The sequence below is a fragment of the Lotus japonicus genome, chromosome 3 (assembly GCF_012489685.1).
Source record: "Lotus japonicus ecotype B-129 chromosome 3, LjGifu_v1.2".
Lineage (NCBI taxonomy): Eukaryota > Viridiplantae > Streptophyta > Magnoliopsida > Fabales > Fabaceae > Lotus > Lotus japonicus.
Genome location: NC_080043.1, coordinates 93,018,185 through 93,038,928, shown reverse-complemented (window position 1 = coordinate 93,038,928; position 20,744 = coordinate 93,018,185). Strand labels below are relative to the sequence as shown.

The window sequence follows — 20,744 nt, the reverse complement described above, 5'->3', positions numbered from 1 at the left end:
GAGAGAGCTTATGCAAACAGCTTATGGTAGGCCATAAGCTGTTTTGAGCTTATTTTCATAAGTTATTCAGGATAATTTATGAAAAAGAGTTTATGCTTATTCAATAAATTTATTAAAATAGCTTACGAATAAGCGCTTATGCCATAAGTGCTTATAACCATAAGCTAAGCGCTTAATTAAGTTGTTTTTAATAGAATAATGTACTAAAACAAAGTCAAGCATAAAAAGTAAGACAAATAATTAGAATATGAACTACAACTTTTTATCAATTTATAAGGTCTGCATTAAACTCATTAAAAAATGGTTGAGCCAATAAAAATCAGCAAGCTTCAAATTACGGTATGTGTCTCTCTACCAATATCATAAATACCAATTCTTTAGTATGCATCCCAAGAAGGAAATCCCTAAGATGTACACGGGAAATATATTTCACAACACAAAATACAGGCACAGACCCAATTGCTGAATGCAAAGACACCCATCAAAGCCACATTAAGCTCTTAAAGTTACAAAACCATTTTGGTGAATTTTATGATTTTGGGAGCTGACCCTGAGGCTGCAGTTGGGAAGCATGCATGTTCAGTGGCTGTGTTGTAGTGAGCAAAAGTCTGAGAGAGGAGAGAATTCATCAGCAAAGAACCCATAAATTTATTGGATGGAAGATTCAAAGTGCCAAATAACATGAAAACCCAAGCTTGTCAGTAAAATAAGTGATAAAACAACCATTGTTGTTCTAATTATGCATTTTAATTAAAAAAAAAAAAAAAACAGGAACTACAGGAAACCTGATATTGAAGAAGGTTAGCATCAGAGTTCCATTTGGCTAACCTTCTATCTACTATCTATATATCATTTATGAGACTCATCCATAGCTATTCATCTTCAGCTCTTCTAATTATCTAATTAACTCATGGAGTAATGGTTACATAAAACCAAATTCACCTATCATCTGTTACAAATTAATACTAACTTTTAATGTCTCTCATCCGTTATAAAATAATCACTTTTAATGATTCTCCACACAAATTACAAATTAGTCACTTTTAATATCTCTCATATGTTACAAATTAATAACTTTTAATGTCTCTCACTTGTTACAAATTAATCACTTTTAGTGATTCTTCATCATCTATAGCAACTATATCTCTTTAGACTCACCTACCAATATTAACTTAGTCTTTCATCAGGAACATTTGTGGTTCATTTTCCTCACATGTTTCAACCATAGCTCAACCAACAATGCATAAACAACCAATGAAAAATCATTATCAAACCTTGGACACCACAATTGAATTGGGTAAAAAAGGACTTGAACCTTATTAAAACCATGATGGGTCTCAATCGCAAGCTTAATCTTCTTTCCATTTAGTCTAAAGTATTAACAGGTTACAATATAAGCAAAAAAGACAAAAGGCAAAGGGAGTGACATAAGGGGCCTCCATTTTAACCTCACCAAACGTCTTAGATCAAGTTGCTAGAGCCTAGAGAGCTATCGAAGATCAACAAAACAAACACATATTGAACTTAGTGAAAAAAATAGAAAAGATAAAGGAATTAGAGGACTACCCATGCAATGCTCTAATTTTTTGAAGGTTCCCTCTAATGGAGCAAATTTTCTGTAAAGCATAATCACAAATAGCATACAGAGTTTCACAACCCTTCACTTGAAACAATTCATCCATTTCTAGGACTTTCCTTTTAGACTGCACAAAGAGCAATTCTAACTAATACAAATTACAAATATAGCATTTAACAGTGGTTTTAAGCCAATGAGAAAACAAACCTTTAAATACTCATTTTCAATTACAATTGATCTCTCATCCAGACTCCATTAAGTTGCAATGTCTAGTCTTCTCCCAGTATTAACCTGTGGGAATCACAATGGCATGACTAAGCAATTCTTAATCCACAAATTAGGCTTTCAGACAATTGGAAAGATGGACCATCAAACACTACCATAATCAAATAGCAAAGATTTTAAATAGTGACCTTATATAGTAATTAATTCAACGTTATCGTTTTTTGTGAGTGTTAGGTACCAGAAAACAGAGTAGGAAAATAGAGACTGAGTATACTAGATTAGCACTGAATCCTCTGGTATGAACCCAGAAGCAGTGTTTGCAGTAATACAAAGGAAAGCAAATGAAGAAGAAAATGAACAAGAGCAAATTCGAGAGTGCTCTATCTCTCCCAAGTCCTAGCCAATTTCTGCCTACCTCTCTCTCTCTATACTAACATATATATCCTTAGCTAATAGTACTGGTCCCCTCCTTATCATTGAGAATCTGCCACCTCACCAGGTGGTGGTTATTTTGGGATCCTAAGCTTCTAGAATGTTGGCCTCCAGCTGTGGCTTGGGCCTCCTAGCATAGACGTTGCCAAACCTGGGCCTGGAGCTTGGGTTTGCAACATCTCTCCCCCCTTGAAGATTCAGCTTGTCCTCAAGCTGATGATTAGGGAACTGGTCCAGCAACTTACTGAAATCCTCCCATGAGTCTTCAAATGTTGGTAGGTCCTTCCACCTGATTAGCACTTCTAAGTCCCCATCCCTGTTTTCCCTGGTGTCCATAATAGCTTCTGGTTCGACCTTGAGTTCCCATTCTTCAGTAAGAGCTGCTGGTAATGGTTGGCTTTGAACTCCTGCATTCACAGCCTTCTTGAGCAGGGAAATATGGAAGACAGGATGCACTTGGCTTCCTTCTGGCAACTGCAGTTTATAGGCAGCTGGGTTGATCTTTGCTATAATTGGATAAGGTCCATAATACCTAGGACTCAACTTCTGATTGCTTCTCTTAGCCAAACTCTTGAGCTTATAGGGTTGAATCTTCAGATAAACCAGATCCCCCACTTCATATTGAACATCCCTTCTGTGCTTGTTGGCCTGCTGCCTCATTCTATTCTGTGCCTTCTCTAGATTACTCTTGAGCTCCTCTAGAATTAGATTCCTCTCAGCAGTCAATTTCTCCACTTCATCTACTGATGTTAAAGAATCATTTCCCTTAAAAATCACAGGTGGTTCTCTCCCATAAAGAGCCTTGAAAGGAGTGGTTTTGATGGCTGAATGGTAATTTGTATTGTACCAGAATTCTGCCCAACTCAGCCATTTGGGCCATTGCTTTGGTTTGGACCCTGTTACACACCTTAGATATGTCTCAACACATCGATTAACCACCTCAGTTTGTCCATCTGTCTGAGGGTGGTATGCAGAGCTGAATTTCAATTTTGTGCCAGCTAGTTTGAACATCTCTGACCAGAATGTGCTGAGAAATACTCTGTCTCTATCAGACACAATGGAGGTGGGAAAACCATGTAGTCTTACCACTTCTTTGATGAATACTTCAGCAATCTCCTTGGCATTGTATGGGTGAGATAAAGCAATGAAGTGTGCATACTTAGTAAACCTGTCTACTACCACTAGTATGGTATCTTTTCCCATGGCTTTAGGGAGACCTCCAATGAAATCCATGGATATATCAGTCCAACCTTGAGAGGGTATAGGGAGTGGTTGAAGAAATCCTGCTGGATTTAGTGCCTCATATTTGTTCCTCTGACACACCTCACACTTTTGTACATAATTTTGAATGTCTAGCTTCATGCCTTCCCAGTAGAATAAAGCTGATATTCTCTTGTAGGTTCTGAAAATTCCAGCATGGCCTCCTAAGGCTGTATCATGAAATTCCTTCAGAACAGTGAGAATTTTGGTAGAGCCCTTAGGGAGAACTATTCTGTCTTTGTATAGCAATCTTCCCCTCTTCAGTTGATAACCAACAGCAGAATTCCCTTGAGTGGCTAACTCCTGCAGAACCTTTCTATATCTTTCATCCTCTAATATCTCAGCTTCCAAATCTGCCCATTCAGCACACTGGACTGAGGATATGGCAGAGAATTGCAACTTCCTGGATAAAGCATCAGCTGCTTTGTTTTCAATCCCAGGCTTGTACTTAATTTCAAAATCATAGCCCATCAACTTGCTCATCCACTTTTGTTGTTCTTCCCCCATTATTCTCTGATCTGCTAGAAATCTCAAGCTTCTCTGATCAGTGTGTATGACAAACTTGCTCCCTAGGAGATAATGTCTCCATTTTTGCACAGCAAGAACCACTGCCATCAATTCTCTTTCATAAACAGATTTGGCTTGAGCCCTATCAGATAAAGTTTTGCTCATATAGGCAACTGGTCTTCCTTCCTGCATAAGGACAGCTCCAAGTCCCTTCCCAGAAGCATCTGTTTCCAGAATGAAAGGTTTGTCAAAATTGGGTGGGACAAGAACTGGAACAGTAGTCATCACTTCCTTCAACTTCACAAAAGCTTGGGTGGCTCCTTCAGTCCACTGGAAGCTATTCTTCTTGAGCAATTGATTTAGAGGTTGTGCTAGTTTGCTGTAATTTTTCACAAATCTTCTGTAGTACCCTGTGAGTCCTAAGAACCCTCTTAATCCTTTCACCTCCTTAGGAATAGGCCAATCTAGCATATCTTTAATCTTGCTAGGATCAGCCGCAACTCCTGCTTGTGATATGACATGTCCTAAATAAATTATCTCAGGTTGACCAAAAGAACATTTCTTCTGGTTTGCAACCAGATTGTTTTCCTTCAACACTTGTAAGACAATCCTTAAGTGGTCCTTGTGCAGCTCTTCATTCTTACTATAAATGAGGATATCATCAAAAAAAACAAGTACAAACTTCCTCAAGTAAGGTCTCAACACTTGGTTCATGAGTGCTTGAAATGTAGATGGTGCATTTGTCAATCCAAAAGGGAGGACCAAGTATTCATAATGCCCTTCATGGGTTCTAAAAGCTGTCTTAGGGATGTCTTCTTCTTTCATCCTAATCTGGTGGTACCCTGATTTTAAATCCAGCTTTGAGAAAACCACAGCAGCCCCAATTTCATCCAAGAGTTCATCAATAATTGGTATAGGGAATTTGTCAGGAATAGTGGCCTTGTTAAGGGCTCTATAATCTACACAAAATCTCCATCCCCCATCTTTCTTTTTTACAAGAATAGCTGGGCTGCTGAAAGGACTAGTACTATGCCTAATTATTCCAGAATTCAGCATTTCTTTCACCAACTTCTCAATTTCATTCTTTTGATAGAAAGGGTACCTGTAAGGTCTGATGTTGGGAATGGAAGCTCCCTCTTGTAATTGAATAGCATGGTCAGTGGTCCTTCTTGGTGGTAGTCCCTTAGGCTCTTGGAACACTTCTGGATATTCTTCCAGAATTTTCCTCATTCCCTCTGGCACTTCAGCTTCTGTCTTTTCTTCTTCCTTCTGATACTCATAAGATAAGTAGTACCCCTCTGCTTCCTGCTGTTCAGTGATCTTAATTGATTTCCAATTAGCAGTCACCCTGCACACTGAGGGTTCCCCTTGCAGAACCATCTTCTGCCCTTGAGAAACCCATTGTATGATGAGTTCCTGGAAATTTGCTTCAATATTTCCCAGACTAGCAAGCCAGTCCATTCCCAGAACCACTTCTGTACCTCCCAATCCTAGTATAAAGAAGTGCTGCATAATGGGAATTCCTTGGACTTCTAGTTTCAAGTTCTTGCATACCCCAGAGTTCCTCTCCTTTGCCCCATTCCCCACTTCTACAACATATTCAGAGGTTGCAATGACTGGAATTTCTAGTTCAACTACAAGGTCTTGGGAGATGAAATTGCTGGTTGCTCCACAATCTATTAAAATCAGAACTTCCCTATTTCCTATCTTCCCTTTCACTTTGAAGGATCGGTTGGAGGTTAACCCTTCCTTGCTGTTCAATGACAACTGGAGAACCTTCCCTTCCAGCACAAATTCCCCATCCTCAGCTTCCTCAAAAATCTCCTCTTCTTCCTCATCCTCCTCTACTTCCATCAGAATGAGTTGGTAGTTTTTCATGGAGCAAATGTGTTCTTTCCCCCATTTGTCTCCACACTTAAAGCATAATCCCTTCCTGCTTCTCTCTTGGAGTTCAGTTTGGGTCAACCTCTGCCCTCCATTCCACTTCTTTTCTGGTTGTTTTCCTTCTGTGTCCTGATTACCAGTGCCTCCTTTGTTCTGGAGACTTTTCCCTTCATTGTCTTGATTTCCTGTACCCCCTTTGCTCTGGAAATTCACATAAGAGTTTGCAATTCTTCCCTTGCTGTCCCCTGTACTGGAATAATACCTTCCCCCAACACCCCCTTTTTCCTTCCATCCCCTTTTGTCTTCCTCCTTAGGTTTGCCTCCTCTCATAGCTGTGTTTTTCTCTTCGAGCAACAACGCTCGATCCATTAATTCTGCTAGATCATCAGCAGGGTACAGCTTCATTTCAGCTTTGATTTCTTCTTGCAACCCGTTTAAGAATACTCCTTTCAGCACCTCTCTGTCAGCGTTCCTCATGGGCGCTGCTAGTAACTCAAAATTCTCCCTGTACTCCATAACGCTTCCTTTCTGTTTCACACTCAACAGAGGACCAAACGGGTTCTGGAGAAGTGCGGGTTGGAAACGGCGAAACAGAGCTTGTTTGAAAGGTTCCCAAGCTCGCTCTAATGTCTGCTCTTCCCACCACTGAAACCACCCAAGAGCACGATCCTCCATGGCGATCATCACCATCTCGATCTTCTCCGCTTCCTCGACCCGGCTGAGTCGGAAAAACCGCTCAACCTTGGTGACCCACCCGTAAGCGTCGTTTCCATTGAACATCGGGATGTCCACTCGTCTTCCTGTGACGGCGCGCAAATGGCTCCGGTGGTGATAGTGCTCGTGGTGTTCTCTGCTGCGCGACGCTGTTCGCGACCCGGTACGCGACCCGGTTCGTGACCCGTCATAAGTTCTCGCTGTTGAGACTGAGTTGTGCTCGCGTGAGCTCCTCCGATGCCGCGGGGTATTAGAACGCCCCCTGGTTCGCCGTCGGTCGCGACTCAGGAAGAGTCGCCGGAGTTCTTCAAACTGTTCGTGAGCCACCTCTTTCATCTCAGTAAGGGAACGCTCCAGATCATCCACTCTTGATTCCATCGCACCGCGGGTCAGCACCATACAGCTCCCTTTTTGGATCGGGAGCTCTGATACCAATGTTAGGTACCAGAAAACAGAGTAGGAAAATAGAGACTGAGTATACTAGATTAGCACTGAATCCTCTGGTATGAACCCAGAAGCAGTGTTTGCAGTAATACAAAGGAAAGCAAATGAAGAAGAAAATGAACAAGAGCAAATTCGAGAGTGCTCTATCTCTCCCAAGTCCTAGCCAATTTCTGCCTACCTCTCTCTCTCTCTATACTAACATATATATCCTTAGCTAATAGTACTGGTCCCCTCCTTATCATTGAGAATCTGCCACCTCACCAGGTGGTGGTTATTTTGGGATCCTAAGCTTCTAGAATGTTGGCCTCCAGCTGTGGCTTGGGCCTCCTAGCATAGACGTTGCCAAACCTGGGCCTGGAGCTTGGGTTTGCAACAGTGAGGTTTAAATTACCTTTGAAAGGCTTGTGCCTAAATGAATTAATGGCACTCACAAAGAACAACCAATTGCTCTAATTTCACAGATATTAGAGACGAATGGTTTGACAGTTGGAATGATGGAACTAAAAGATCATATAGAATTATAGATGGAATTTCAGTTGCTTATGTTTCACCTGTTGCACTTTGATGAATAGCCTGTTTTGGATATATGAATAGCCAAGGGTCTTTTTTATAATTGAGAACTTCAATAATTCACAATAATAGGAATACGTTATTTCTATATATCATACATTCAAAATATTGGCAAATTAATTCCAAAATGCAAGAGGGATTAATAAAATTAGGGATAAATAAATTAAGAGGGTCTGTTGCAAAAGAGAACAAAAATTGCAAAAAGAGATGTAAGAACAAAGGTGCTTACCGGTGTGGACGATGATGAAGGAGAACTGGAGAAGAATGCTGGAGGGATTTGAAATTTCTTTGCCACCTCTGGCTTCTTCAACTCTACAGGGTACATGTGCTAGTGTTTATGATCGAATGAAGGTTATGGTTTGGGTCTCAACCTCACCTCTGAGTTGTCCCATTCTCCATGTCGTGACAGGAAACTTTGGTCAGACACACTAATATCTTGCAGCCACAACTCTGCATCCTCAGATCATCTATTTTTTGCAGCCAGAGAGAAGTTGCCAAATTGGATCCTCTGTAGCATGATTTGTCTTCACTGAAGCAAAATCATAGCCATTAGTTTTTGTAATCAATGACTAAGATTAATACAAATAAAAAAAATATTAAATTAAAAGGTTCATGTCTATTTGTTAGATGTAGAGGATGGAGAGGCCGTAGAGGATCTAAACCCAGACAGAAATCGCACACAAAAAAGAGAAGGAATAGAATTTTATTTTAGCCAAAGCAGAACCAAAAGGTAGATAGAAGACGGAATTGAAAGGTGAATTTGAGGTGAGATTAACAAAATATGAAGAAGAATGTAGTCAAACATTAGGTAAAACAAAACTGCCCAAAACAAAAAGAATTTTAATTTTTTTTTTAAAACCAAACATAGAACACTCAAAATTTATCCTAAATGACAGTAACTATAAGCGCTAATGAAGATAAACCTCTATGCTGTCCTATTCTCCACGCGGTCAAGCTCCATGGTCGAACACAAACATTGATGACTCTGCATCCTGAGAACAACAATTTTTAGTTGCCTGAGAGCAATCACATTCAAAGGCCCTGAAACATATTCAAACCAAACACACACAAAATACTGAAAGGAGCCCATAAAGAGGTCAAAGGAAGTGAAACCTCAGAGAGAACCAAATCCAAAACTGTAATGAGAGAGATAGAGAGTGAAATGAGCACAAAGAGTGATATTAGATCATGAAATTGGGGAGATTGAAGGGAATGAAAATTGAAAGAAGAGAAAGTGAGATTGACGTCTCACCGCAGAGACCAAAGTCACCCAAAATCGATAATCTATTCGACCTTACCACCGCCATAGTCGACAAAAACATGTAAAAGAATCAGCCGCAATGCAGGTTCACATACATAAGACTGGTTTATAGAAATCTGGTGTGAACAAAAACTCTAAAAATTGAAGCATGTGCGTTACCTATTGGAAGATGAATCGCGAGAAGAATGGTGAAAGAATAACGGAAATTTGGGAGATAAAACGGGAGAAGTGACTTGCCAGGATAAAAGACACTAAGATCAGAAAGGAACAAACGGCTGGGAAAAATCAACTGTAGTTAAATTGTTTCTATAGTATATGCTAGCTAAAAGAAGTTCTCTGCACCAAAGTTGTGATGAACTTCACATCCAGAAACTCAAAACGCTTTCTAATGAACCTCAAACTCCTAGCCCTGTTTTAAGTATAATCTCAAAGCATGGTAACAGTTCAGGTAATGAATTTAGATTATGCTGCCAAAAATTAAACAAAATCTCATTTAGATTATCAATTCAAATAAAGTATCAAATGAAGCAGCAAAACTAAGATAGGAACTGGATTCCAAAGACGGAGAGGTACTGGCAACAAACGGAGATCCACACTTGTTAGTAAAGTCATTTCTGAGTTGTACAGACCATTAGGTCCCATAATCAAAGGCTCCATTCATCTTATGCCAGCTTTTCTTATCTATTTCATAAGAATCTGTCACAAAAATTTGTTGTGTCACATCAATGCTACTGCATTTTTCCCAAATAAAGTCTACCGGAAGATAAATAACATGGCCTGTTTGATGAGAAGTTAGGTTTTGCGAAATACAGCAAAGTACAAACCAATAAAATTGATTGAAAGTTCGGGTCTATTTAATTGGACAGCCAGCCATACCACATCTCAGGCCAATATGAATACACCAAACAAATTACAATATCAAAGCTAAACCAAAAAAAGAAAGGAGAGTCTTTGTACTCACCCAAATGCGGAAAGTTTCACATAGTGGAAATGCAGAAAGCAGCGCACTGCTCAGAAAACGAAAGCTTTGAAGGAATTAAAATGCAAATGCCTCCAAAAGCATGTTGAGATCTCTGTTAACAAATTGAAGAGCAAGTGTTAAACTAAATATTTAAAGATAACTGGCATCCACAACTATGAAATAATCATAACTCTAAAAGGACTTTGCCTCCTTAAGCATGTATCCTTCTCTGCAGCTTTCTCTTTAAGCCCCAACTACCATCTTCCAGATTTATGAGATAGTTGCATAAATCTATCAAATGGCAAACTATCTTAGCATTCTGCAGGTCTGCTCAACAATGAGAGAAATGAAAAAGGAAAACTATAAGCACTAAATAATGAGAGAAATGAAATTAAAAACTTCTCATAGATATCACTCAGTACCCAACCTGCACATCTAAAAAATAAAAACATTACAGAGATAGAGAAAGAAACACACAGATATGGTCTGGTCCACTCACATTCCCCTCTTATCCTAAGCCACCAATTTACTCCCATAATTATGTTATGCTACTCTACTTATTGTACAATTTCCTTCTTCAATACCTTGCTGCCATGATAGAATTCTGTTACACTCACCACCCCAATACTATTCTCTTCTTAAAATTAGCAACATTCTTGTTTCTCCTCTCATAAACATGTACATTCCCCCTCAGATGTGATGACTATTAACTATTTAATTAGTAAACCCCTTCAAAATAATAAACACCTACCAAGTAAACTTTGAAAGCAGTCTCTGCATGTGTTACTGCTTCCTCCAGCCTAGTTTTCTCTGGATCGGGTGGTGAATCTTGGTTAAAAGATACCATGATGTCTATTTCTTGATTCCCAGTTGCAGGATTTTCTGACTCTCCAAATCTAGGCCCTCCTCATTTCTGGCAATGTTATTGAGGGTTGGATCAAAAGCCAAACTATTATCCAGCACATTAGAAGCAACAACTGCTTCACTTTTATTAAGTGACTTTTACACAAAATTATAGTAAAAGAAGTTAGAAGTTTCACCAAGCTAAATCTCAAATTAAAAATAAAATACATACATTCACTGTGTTTGGGGCTTCTTCTTTTCGGATGCTACTGGGTCTTGGGCTACATAACCAAAACAAAGATTAGCTATTTTTAGCGGCCAGAGAGAAATCACATTCACAGCGCTTGATACATATTCAAACAAATGAGACTCAATACCGAAATGAGCGAATAAGGCGAAGGGATTGAAACAACAGAGAGATACAAATCCAAATCTGAAATAAGGAGAAACATTCTTACTGATTGAATGGCCTTCTAAGTCGTTGTTGTTCACTGCTTCTCCCTTGTTTTCTGTTTTCGTTTATTGGAGTAAGAGATAAGCCAATACGGCGACCGCAAAGAGCAAGCTCGACGAACATGGGGAAGGGCTGAAGCTTCATCTTCACTTTGCCAACGCTCTTCTGAAGAATGATTCTACTCAGCGAGAACTTTATTTTCCACCCTAGGACTGCAAAATGACGTTGAGAGTAACGGCAAGGAAGAATAAAAGCTAAGAGACGACGAAGTGGCTCCAAAATAGAAACGTACAGTTAGGGATTTCAGAGAGTCGATCACAAAGGTTGATAAGCGAGAACAGATGAAACGCAAGAGAAGGGATTGTAAGGCAAACGTACGGCTCTGATTACATCCTTAGGAAATATTATCATTCTTTACTAAAAAAATGTGTTATTCCATATTAATAAATATGGATTATGTGATAATTTTATAATTAATGTATAAAAGTCAATATATAAATATGTATACTAAACATTAAATGTGGGATTTAATCTTATTCAAATAAAATAATTTAATACAAATAATTTCATAATTTTATTACTTGCAAATTAAATAATTTATATGTATAATTAACTATAAGTTGGAAAATGTATATAATCTTATATAAAAGTTGGAAATTATATTTATAAATTAGTCATATATAGTACATTTTTAATTGACAGCTATAATGTGAGATCAATATAGTTTTATATGAAATTAATATATCCTTCCTCGTATATACACTGTGTATTAATTATAAAATTATCGTGCACACATATATATTATAGCTGTCAAATTGGGTTCCAACCTGGGAGCCAACTGAAGTCGCCGGCAGATTTGTTGGTTAAAAACCAGTTGTTTAGACTCCAGGTCAGACTGACTAAGCTCATCCAGTAGGTATCAACCTATCTCATCCATCAAGTTAAGTAATTACCCCACAATTTTTTTCCTTTCATTCTTTTTAATTTTCTTTTTTTTAGTATATTGGAAAGATAAATTACATCTGCCAGGAATCATTCCCATAACCTCACCCTACCCAACTCATATGTCCCCCATCTCCTACCACTTGAGCTATCCTATGAGGAATTTTTTAATTTTCTAGGTGTGTTTTCGTGCAATTAATAATTTTTACTTATTTGTTAGTTATAGTAATTTTCATTTCTATAACATTTTCAATATAATTTTCTTATTTTTTTCATTTATTATTTTTTTACTTTTTCCTAAAACTTGTGACCCAACAAGCGAAGGATTGAGCCGGATTTAACATTTTTTAGCTCTTCATTATTAATCGTGGTGGTCCAACTAAATTTCCTTATGCTTGAAAAATGGACGATTCGTGGAAACAAATGACAGTGATGGAGATGCGAGTAAAATGACCATGGTTTATGGATGAACAAAGTTTAGAAAACTCAACTCGCAAATCTCACGTACTTAAGAATGGAACATTGCATTTCCATGATAGAACAAAATTAAAATTTTAACCGGTAGATGAGTCTTTATTATTGAATCAACTCACTATGAGTACTACACCTTAATTTGGTTTAAGGTACCACAACAAGCACCATTAAAGATTCGTTTTTAAATTCTCATGAATAAAAAAAGAAATACATTGGTTAATCTCCCATTACACAATGCGACAACAATAAGATGAAATATAAGTCTCGTTGTATAAGTCTCACTTCTATTGTAATTTTTTTTGTTTTTTTTATTTAAGCACTTTTATTCTATATACTTTTTCCTTTTTAGTAAGTTTGTTGTTTTAGGAGCTGTCTAGTATTTTAAATAAGTCTGTTGTTTTAAAAAAAATCAATGCCTTTGTTTTTATTTTTTTCACTCTCATTTAATAAATTTATTCTCACTTATCTCATTTTATATTAATTAACCACATTTTTTTCTCAATCAAAGGTAGAATTTGTTAGTTCATGTTACTAGTAAAATTATATAGTGTTATTTTAGTAACATTGTAATATTAATAATTATCATCTTATTTACAAATTTAAACAACAATATTTATGAAACACAATGAATACTACTTCCTCCATTCTAAAATATAAGTTGTTTAAGTTTATACACATTGTTTAAGAGTTCATTAATTGATAAATATTTTGATTGACATACCCCTATTTAAAGTTATGAAAAGCTACTATTGGTTAATTGCATAGGGAGAAGTTTGATAGGTGAAAATTAAGGTGGTAATTAAAAAATATAATATTAAATGAAGGTATATAAGACTATCTCCAATGCAAAGTTTTTAGTTCTTATTTTTTAGTTAAGAACTATGAATTGAGTTCTTAACCATTAGAGGTGATGACATGTAGTTCTTAGTTCTTAAAAATAAGAACTCAATTTTTATGTAAGGAGTTTTACTTTTTAAGTTTTAGCATAAAAAATTATTTTTTCTCTCTCATCCAAATTACTTTATGAGTTTTGTTTTATTACTTTATGAAAATAAAAAATATAAATAATGTGGTTTGTGTGACTAAATAAATAGTGATAAGAACTAAGAACTCATGGTTGAAGCAAAATTGCTTGAAAGTTGCTTAAACACATGTGGCAATACAGACCCACATGAATAGTGCTAAGAACTAAAAATTAAGAACTAGCATTGGAGATGCTCTAAGGAAAAAAGAGAAAAAATGTTTTTAATTTTACAAAACAACTTATATTTTGGAATATAGCACAAATGTTAAAACAACTCATATTTTGTAACGAAGGGAGTAACATGTCTTTAAAGTACTTATTCTGTTTTAAAATAGTTGTTGTTTTAGTTTTTCACTTATTTTCTTAAAATGATTGCTGTTTTACAAATCAAAGACTTTTTATCACATTTTATTCTATATATTCTTTATGTAATATTATATTTCTTATTTGCCACCTCGAATTTTCAATTATTACGATTCTCATCAACCACTCAATTAATAAGTACTCCCTCCATTTTTTATCTTTTGAAGTTTTAGGAATTCAAAGTTCAATTAATATTTTTTTTCCACATATACCCTTATTGTAAACCACACCAAAATTTGTAATTTTTTATTTTTCAAAACTGAATTAAATAAGTATACCATTATTTATACTCTCATGTATAACTATCAATGTTATACCATTAAATTAGTATGCCTATCAAGTATTAATGTGGACTATATTATCAATGTTAGACTACGTGTTCATTGCTATTTAATTCACGCAGTAGACTATGCAAAGGTTGCAGTAACCCAAGGGACATATATTTATAGTGTTGAAATTGTAACCTAAGTTCATGAGTTTTATTTAGGGTCATTTTTGTCTAAAAGAGAAAAATATTTGTATACAATTATTTCTCCTTAATCTAATAGCCAAAGGCTAAAACTTTGAAAGATAAAAAATGGAGGGAGTATCATTTTCTCTTTTTAATATAATGCAACTTTTTCTTTTTTGGTTACAAGAGGAAGTGTAATAATGCAACTTTAATTAGAAGTGTTATAATCAAAATTTATACTATTATTTAATAAGCTCTTAAATTATGTGTATTATTTTTAATTAACAATCATTTTTAAAATAAAGGTAATAATGATGATGATGATCCCTTTTCCATAAAACAACTTGATGAGAGTGAGAGTATTGGCATTAGAGTAGGGAGGCTGTTGATTGGGCTGGGAAATGGAACGATGGGAATGAAAAGACAATTAGATCGCAACGATTACATTGCATTTAATGCATTGATTTGATGTTGAGATGGAATAGATAGCATAGATCGCAGTATCATGAGTATCCTTGTCTATGAAAAATTATAGCAGTATCTTCACATCCCACATGAGTAATGTTTTATCCACACTTCTCTTTTGAGGTGGAAAGGTGAAATAGTGAGAGAGATAGAAAGAAATGAAAAAGTAAGAGAGATAAAATATAAGATGTGATAGATGATAAGATGAGAGATATAAAAATAAAAAAGATGAAAATGAAGTGTTTAACAAATGAGGTGGGTATATATAATTACTGAAGCTTATGGCAAATCTTTCAAGGCATTGCTGGGTTTCACATTAACCTTTTTCTTCAATTTTATTTGCACATATTTATTTTTGTCAAAATATAATTCAAATCACATCACTTAATCACTTGTACGGTCTCCGTTCTTAAACTGTACAAAATTTAAGAGTTCATTAATTGATGGTCTAATTTGATTGATAAACATTTATTCAATATGAGTTACTCCATTGATTAACTAATTGGTGATAGTTGTTATTGATGAAAATAAGATGTGGTGCTTGGGATATTTATAAATCAGTGTTATTAAACTCGGACCGGTGATCGACTCGGTCGAGACACTGGGTCAATGGTTCAACCACTGGATCACTGGTTGAACCATTTGACTCGGTTTACAATAAAAAATAATTTAAAAATTCATAATATCATATAATAAAGTGTCACAAATACCATACACACAAAAGCAACAAGAAATGTTTTACCCCAATGAAATTTAAAAACTAGTTTTAACCCTATCATTTCATGTACTTCTTAATAAAAAAAATCCTATTTTATGGACAAAATGGGCTGTTATAGAAAACATAATATTAAATTGACATTGATCCGAAGTAGTAGGCTGGCCCAATGAAAGAAACACCGCATATTGGAAGTTGAAGGCATAATTTATGCCCAATGTTTAATAAAAAATTGAAAGGCCACGGCCTTTGTTGTGACTAGGGAATTAAAAAAAATTGAATTTACAACTTGGCCTTTGCTGCATCTCTCTCCTCCATTACCAAAACCCTAGCACACACCTCTCCTCTAAAACACTCAGCCGTCGCCCTCTCCCTCTCCCATGGCTGTTTCCACCACCAAACACCTTTTCTTCCTCTGAATCACACCATCACAGGTTCCACTCGTCCAAAACACCACGACCACCACCTTCTCTCTGTCCAAACACGCCTCCAACCTAAACCAACTGCCATCACCTCCCTCTCTCTCTCCCCCCAAATCGCACCATCACCACCGATCTGAAGCCATAAGCCGCCGTCTCTCCTCTCTCTCCTAGAACCGCGCCGCCGCCACTCCTCTTCAAATCCCGATCGCGTTGTTTCACTTGTCCTCCATTTGTATTCATCTAATTATTTGATAGGAACACGGCACTGATTCTACTTCTGTATGATTTCTTGAATGTTTAAAAAAAACGGTCCAACCGCAACTCCGGATCACCGGTTTTTATACCGACCCGACCGGTTCAATCCGATTCACAGCGAGTCAATTGCATGTCTGATCCGTTGCTCGACTCGAACCAGTCAGGGGTCCGGTTCACAGTTCAACCGGTCGGTTCGAGCCGAGTTTAATAACACTAGTATAAATGAAAGAGAATGAGATAAAGTTTTTTTTTGGTACAACAACTAAAAGAAACAAAAACTAAGGCCTCACAAAGGAGACACCCGCTGCATCCGCAAGGAGAAGCAAACCCAAGGCTGCCACTGGCTGCTCAACCAACACCAAGGCTTCATTCTGACTCATGTCATGCTTAGTTAGGAAATTTACGCACGCATTCTTTTCTCGCAAAGTATGATGAAGCTTCACCATCCAAGTCCTAGATAGGAGATCCTTAATATCCCAAATCAAAGACGCATATAGATGTCTGGAAGAAGGCACAGACAAAATAAGGTTCACAACATCTAAAGAGTCAGAGAGAATGGGATAAAGTGTCTTGAATATGTAAAACAACAATGATTTTGGGAAAAAAAAAAAGTTAAAACTACAATAGTTTTGTTACTGAGAGAGTAATATCATTCATCTCACTTTTTTCTCCCACTATTTTATTTAAATAGAGGTGAATTAACTTTGTGAAATAAGATTTATACCACATCAAATTAAACCACCACAAGAAGGAGATAAGAAGAGATGATAATATTTGTAAAATAAAAAAAAATGGATGGAAATTTATAAAAAGAAAAATGCTGCCAACATTTTAGGCTATGTTTGTATTTAAGTTAACATGAAAGTGAAAGTACTTTCATTCCAACTTAACTCACAACCTTCTTTCACATTTGTTATTGAAAAGCGTGAAAACCACATTCATTTTCTCTTAAAATGTGCGTCAACGGAGTTCAAACTGAAAACCAAACATGCATTTATTTTGACATCATGCATAGAGACAACACTTTTCGGGATACACGGCACAAAGTATTGTTGTCTGCGCCACTTTCCTTATCAAACTAAACAAAATTGAAGTCTGAAGGAAGGCTATCATTCTATCAAGTCAATAAAGCTAAACTTTACTTTGACATTTTACACTCTGTAGTTTGTACATTCTTTAATAAATCAAATCAAATATAAAAAATAAAATAACAAATAATGTCAGGAAGAAAGACGTGGAGTACTATTTTAAATACAAATAAGGGAACTACAAATTTTTTATAATTTTTTATTTATTTAAAAATAAATATGAATTTTAGAGAATGAATATGATTTTAAACAAAATAAAAATATACGCACTTAAATGATAAAATTTAAAATTTTTGAAAGGGTGTCATAACATCATGGACGAAATTTAAGCGAAAAACTCACATTGAAGAAGTTATTAAAATTTAGTAATAACAGTGTCTACTTGTAATTGCAGATTTCTAAAGACTTTCATTTTATCATAGGGTGAATCTCGGGATACAAAGGCAACAATGAGTGCATGGTACCGACTCAATGTTTGTCGTTGGATCCTCCGACAATCGCTCGATATGGGCGATTCTTATAGGGTTCGTGTACTATGGTGAGAGCCTCAAGATCTATGTATGTGCTACGGGCATGGGGTGTTGACCTTTGAAGAGATGTTATGTGAAGTGACATAAAAGTCATCAACATTGGTGCTTGGTTCGTCGAAAGTGACTTGCCTTTTATAAGAGTGTGAGCCGAGGCAGCAGTATAAGTCCATAGTACGAGCTCAATTTTTACCATCAGGTCCTCTATTGATTGCTCAATATGGACGGTTCGTGCACCGTGGTCTGTGGTGAGAGCATCAAGCTTTGTGTCTATGCTACGGGCATGGGGTGCTAACATTTGATGGGAAGCTATGTTTTTTTTTTATAGGCAATGAAATGAATATATTAAGTGAAGTACAAGGGGTACTTCAACCCAATACAAAGAGATAGAGAAGAAAATGAGTACAAAAGCAAAAGATCCAAATAAAAAGGAAAGAAAGAGAACCCGCCACCAACCCCACCTTGGAAAAAAGATCAAAGAAAGGGGCCTCATTAAAACCTTACTAGGATAAAACTCCCTTTAGAAAACATAGTGAAGGAAAAAAAGTACCCCTTTCTAAGATTAAGAAGAGACTTCCAAGGAGTAATAAGAAAAAAAACATAATATAATGACCCAGCTGTTCCAACATCACTAGATTCCTTCAAAACAATATTCCACCAAGTAGATAATAGCTCTTAGGCAATAATCAGCACAATATCCCAACCTCAATTGCAAACAACAGAACCTTAAAGAACCTTAAAGAAATGATAGCCTTAGCCCCACCAATGTAGAAACGACACTAAATTATCACCTCACAAAGTAAAAGTTTCATCCAGCTAGCAAAATGCATACCAAACGCTGCCTCCAAGATCATTGAAGAGAAACTCAGTAAGCACCAAATCACATCCTCCACCCGATGTGTCCTTTGCTGTGAGGCTCCAATAAGTTTTGCACGGCTATCACAAAATGAAAGCAATTCACCTTCCAAGAAAATAAGCATTGCAGTTTAATCTACACACCCCCTTAGCATCATTCTACAATTACTCAACACCTGCCTCCTTGAGTTAGATTAATAAATCTGATTCATGCTGCAGTAACAATCTCCCACCACCAATACTCAATAGCAGTGGGCGCTTGGTTCATTTGAAGTAACTTGCCTTTGATTAGAAGGTGAACCTAGGGATGTCGATGCAATAATGAGTACGTGGCACGCGAGTTCAATGTGGCGACAATGGCAATGGTGGTGGTATGGTGAAAGCAGGGGTGGTAGCGGTGATGGTGGTGACGACAGTTGTAGGACGGTGGTAGTGGTTGCGAACATGCTGTAGGGCTCTGGTGACGATGGCAGTGCGTGGTGGAGATGATGATGGTGTAGTTGTGGTGGTGGCGATGGTAGCATCAGTGACACTTGTAGCATTTGTGGTGTTGACTTTGATTGCAATGGCGCAACGACAGTTAGTAAAGGATGATGATAGTAGATTAAATAATTTGAAGTATCTTATACATCACAATCTTATCAGGTCTTACCTATTATTTATATGTTGGATTAAATAATTCATTATTTTATATAAGAGTCAATTGATTGATAAGTTTACACTTTACACAATACAACGTTAACACCAAATAACGGCTTCACCGAAAAGAATCTCAATTAATGTTTCAAAAATGAGGTTGTCTAAATGACCAATGATAAAGTTTGGGTTAAATAATCCATCATCCAATCACATTGGAGATAAATGAGTTGGAAATAAATTAATAAATAAAATATGAAAATTCCAACTCACATATCTCTAATGTGATTGGATGATGGGTTATTTAACCAAAACTTTATCATGGTCATTTAGACAACCCCTTCAAAAATCTATGATGCAAGAAATGTTATATTTTTTTCATGGTCAGAACGAAAGATAATCAAGTGTTGTGTATCATTAGTTCCACTAATAACATGCTTGGATTATCCTCGCCTTTTCTCAAAATCAAGTCTCATACAAATTAATTGCTCATGCTCATAATTAAGTTAGACAGCGTGAGTAATGAACGTGCTCTAAAACATTCCAATGAAGTCATGGATTTTCCGTCCAGATTAGTTAATAAAATGAATGATTTTTTTTTTTGAAAATACTAATGATCTCATTCTTGACTATAAGTTATTAAGTTTCGAAAGAAATTATATACTCCCTCTATTTCTAATTATAAGACTTAGTTTCAAAATTTTCATGTTCCTAAATATAAGACCTCTTACAATAATCTAGCAAAAAAATTTGTACTATTCCATATTTACCCCTCACATTAATTGTATGTTTTCAATTTCAAAGTTACCACCTACCATTAATTACTACTAATCAAACTAACTATGACTTTTGGTATAAATGCAATGATTATTAGTAAGAGAAAATGACAAAGGATAAAAAGGGAAGAATATATGCATTTTTTAGAAACCAATACACTAATTAGTCACATTAAGTGCTTTCTTAATAAGCGCAATTTTTTGGAATATGTCTTATATTCAGGAACGGAGGGAGTACTTAATAGAAGCTGCATATTGTTCTTAAGATCCTTAAAATGCTTCTTTTCCTAAAGACTCGTTAACACCTGTGTGGGGAAACGTTAGTACTTAATTAGAGAAAAAAAATTGAAATGCAAATAAACATGCTTTTGATAGCTTAAATTCATATATACCTCGTTATTTAACAAGAAAATAGCATATCTCAACTCAATTTTTCTTCACAGAAAATAACTTAAGAACACTGAATAAAAAATAAAATGGGTAAAACCCTAACAAACAAGGTCATAAATGAAAGGTACTTTTGACTTATGAGACTTGATAAAGAACTTTTGTAGGTTTCCTTTAAAAGGAAAAAACAACATCAATATCTACCATTTCTTGTTAGCATTATTAGTAAATGC

The 20,744-nt window shown here is 36.2% G+C and overlaps 1 long non-coding RNA gene across 10 annotated transcripts; it reads right to left on the bottom strand.

The window, feature by feature from the left end:
- Positions 1-304: 304 nt before the first annotated feature.
- Positions 305-11,510, bottom strand: LOC130747525 (uncharacterized). Of its 10 annotated transcripts, none has more exons than XR_009022393.1 (8): positions 11,424-11,510; positions 11,136-11,343; positions 10,910-10,958; positions 10,586-10,747; positions 10,026-10,161; positions 9,835-9,946; positions 7,842-8,141; positions 305-1,867 (listed from the first exon to the last, which is right to left on the bottom strand). It is a non-coding gene; the product is annotated as an uncharacterized LOC130747525 (long non-coding RNA). The 10 variants fall into 10 exon arrangements; XR_009022397.1 differs by adding an exon at positions 8,536-8,604 and having other exon boundaries at positions 11,136-11,471; XR_009022400.1 differs by adding an exon at positions 8,536-8,604 and having other exon boundaries at positions 7,842-8,136; positions 11,136-11,471.
- Positions 11,511-20,744: the final 9,234 nt, after the last annotated feature.